Source organism: Protomyctophum bolini (genome assembly GCF_963924005.1).
Source record: "Protomyctophum bolini genome assembly, chromosome: 18".
Classification (NCBI taxonomy): domain Eukaryota; kingdom Metazoa; phylum Chordata; class Actinopteri; order Myctophiformes; family Myctophidae; genus Protomyctophum; species Protomyctophum bolini.
In genome coordinates, this window is record NC_137879.1 from 1,952,001 (window position 1) to 1,955,328 (window position 3,328).

The window sequence follows — 3,328 nt, forward strand, 5'->3', positions numbered from 1 at the left end:
TCTCTCTCTCTCTCTCTCTCTCTCTCTCTCTCTCTCTCTCTCTCCCTGCCGGTCAGCGGTCTCGGTCGGTTGCCTAGACAACCGACCCCTCCACCAGCAGCAATCAACCAACCACGGCGTGGTGGTGGCGCGAGCCGTCCCTCCGGCCCATGGGACCATAAGACCCTGTGTGTGTGTGTGTGTCTCGACTACCGTGTTGCGTCGCTGCGTGGCAGCACATACTGCTCACACACACACACAAACACACACACTGCAGCGACATGTAACAACATCAAACACGCACATTTTAACGCCTATTGTTTTAATAATAACAACAATAAGTTAACGTGTTTGTTGTTGTCGTCATGGAGGAGAAGCGGCTTTACGGGACTCGGCGGTGAGACGGACACGACGCGGCCGCCCGTGAGGCTTCTCATAGCGGGTAGGTTAGGCACCGAGGGACGGTAGTGTGTGTGTGCGGCAGAATAGTAGTGCGAGCGTGTGTCACGTACCGTATGTGTGTGTGTGTGTGGGGGGTGGAAACAAAACACGGACTGGCCTTTACAGACAGCGTGCACGTACATACACACGCATAGGTTTTCCCATACATACACAGATATATATATATAATATATATATATATTCTAGGAAGTCATGGATTGTAATCTGTGGAGTGGAGCTGGACGGAATGGAACTGGACTGAATGGCGTCTGGAGGAGGTGGCGGTGGTGATGCGACGCAGAACAACACAAGGTACGGATCAAATATAAATGTATATGTTCTTAAAACACTGAGAACATCTTGTGTTTATTATCATTATTGCTGCTGGGGGGAGGGAGGGGGGTTAAAATAAGCCCATTGTCGACGCGCTGTCATCCAGTGCTTTTTGGGTGCAAGAAGGTCGTTAATTTATTGTGTTGCTTTTTCATGCTGAATAATCTTTCTGTTTTAATCGTATATTGTCTCGGGTTTGTAGCTTATTGTCCCAGCATGTGTCATTGTTGTAAAGCCAACATCTGTCTGTCTGTGGTGCTGTTGTTGTGGTTGTAATCTTATATTGTTTTATTATGAAGCCTTATTGTTGTTGTTTTGGTTGCTTTTGTTGTTTTTCGTGTGTTTTTCTGCTGGCTGAGGGAGAACCGGATTGATTAGGATGGGAGGAGGAGGAAGGCTGCTGTTCAATTAACTCTGATGATGATTCTATTCTACACCTTTTACAATGAATGCAATTCATTCATGATGTCTGTCTACCCTCTCCTCTCCTCTCCTCTCCTCTCCTCTCCTGTGAGACTGACTGGCCTCCTCTCCTCTCCTCTCCTCTCCTCTCCTCTCCTCTCCTCTCCTCTCCTGTGAGACTGACTGGCCTCCTCTCCTCTCCTCTCCTCTCCTCTCCTCTCCTCTCCTCTCCTCTCCTCTCCTCTCCTCTCCTCTCCTCTCCTGTGAGACTGACTGGCCTCCTCTCCTCTCCTCTCCTCTCCTCTCCTCTCCTCTCCTCTCCTCTCCTCTCCTCTCCTGTGAGACTGACTGGCCTCCTCTCCTCTCCTCTCCTCTCCTCTCCTCTCCTCTCCTCTCCTCTCCTCTCCTCTCCTCTCCTCTCCTGTGAGACTGACTGGCCTCCTCTCCTCTCCTCTCCTCTCCTCTCCTCTCCTCTCCTCTCCTCTCCTCTCCTGTGAGACTGACTGGCCTCCTCTCCTCTCCTCTCCTCTCCTGTGAGACTGACTGGCCTCCTCTCCTCTCCTCTCCTCTCCTCTCCTCTCCTCTCCTCTCCTCTCCTCTCCTCTCCTCTCCCCTCCCCTCCTCTCCTCTCCTCTCCTCTCCTCTCCTCTCCTCTCCTCTCCTGTGAGACTGACTGGCCTCCTCTCCTCTCCTCCCCTCCCCTCTCCTCTCCTCTCCTCTCCTCTCCTCTCCTCTCCTCTCCTCTCCTCTCCTCTCCTCTCCATCTGTATTTAGAATAGATTATAGGTTATACCTCGCTGGAGAAGATGTGTTGCTTGGGACAGGGGATGAATGATATTGGCTTTAGTGTGTGTGTGTGTGTGTGTGTGTGTGTGTGTGTGTGTGTGTGTGTGTGTGTGACTGTACTGTACTTATACTGTATATAGACATGAGATTATTACAATTACAGCACAGTGGTTCTCATTCAACCCCTTTTCATTTCCAATGAACCTCCAATTTGATAAACATTTTGACCACAGTCACCCATTTAATACAAACATACAAACAATATATACGGACCCCACTTTGAGAAGCACTGAATTAACTAATTAAGTAATGGCAGATGTTTAACAATAATAATTATATAATAATAATAATAATAATAATAAACGGCCATAGCCGTCGTCACAAATGTGACGAGGTCAGCAGCACATTTGGGCAAATGGATATACGGCCGAATTTAGGCCATGATGCAAAACTAATGCTTTGGAATGGATTCAGAATCATGAAGATTGAAAACTTCCTAGTGTGACATGTGTCACATGCTACTTAAAGATGGAGTGCCACAATTTTGGTATTTTTCCAGTTTCTATGAGGTGACAGTACTTCATTAGACACCCTGGAGTTGTTTTTATGTGCGATGGTGTATAGATGGTGTTCAGAAAAACGAGTGGCCCAGGAAATGAAACCCCAATGCATTCTCCCATTGGCACTTCTTATTTAATTTATTTAAAGACGGTTACGCCGCGGACAAAGCCAACTCGGATCGTGACAAATCATGACAATGAACACAATGTTTTGGGGCCGATCAAATCATTAGAAAGAAGAAAATAAAGTCAGGAGACAACACTATTTGTTTTGTTTTTCGTCTTATAAATTATTTGACCGGCCCCAAAACATTGTGTTCATTGTCATGATTTGGTCACGATCCGAGTTGGCTTTGTCCGCGGCGTAACCGTCTATAAATAAATTAAATAAGAAGTGCCGATGGGAGAATGCATTGGGTTTTTGATTTCCTGGGCCACTCGTTTTTCTGAAAGGGGGCGGGACTGCGGCGCTCTATTAACTTTGTATTTAGGGTTTCTTCCTGGAGGCTGAACCCTTGACAGTCAAACGGCCCAACGGGCCAATGAAGTAAACGGTAATATAATTGCGAAAGCAGTGAGCACTTACTATGAGACCTAGCAGATCATGTCTGTCTGTGTGTGTGTGTGTGTGTGTGTGTGTCTGTCTGTCTGTCTGTCCCGCTATACGTCCAAATATGGAGTGTGTTGCATCAGCAATCACTCAGCTCCATATATGGGCACAAAAGGGGCCAGGTACACATATACAGTAACAGCGGGACAGACACACAGACAGACAGACACACAGACAGACAGACAGACAGACAGACATGATCTGCAGGGTCTCAGCT

At 47.3% G+C, this 3,328-nt stretch overlaps 1 protein-coding gene across 1 annotated transcript in view; it reads left to right on the forward strand.

The window, feature by feature from the left end:
* The first annotated feature begins 250 nt into the window (after positions 1-250).
* Positions 251-3,328, forward strand: part of LOC308332989 (protein TANC2-like) — a 168,238-nt gene continuing 165,160 nt past the window's right edge. Inside the window, 1 exon segment of the mRNA XM_080789143.1 lies at positions 251-732. The gene's annotated coding sequence lies outside the window, so the exon portion shown is untranslated.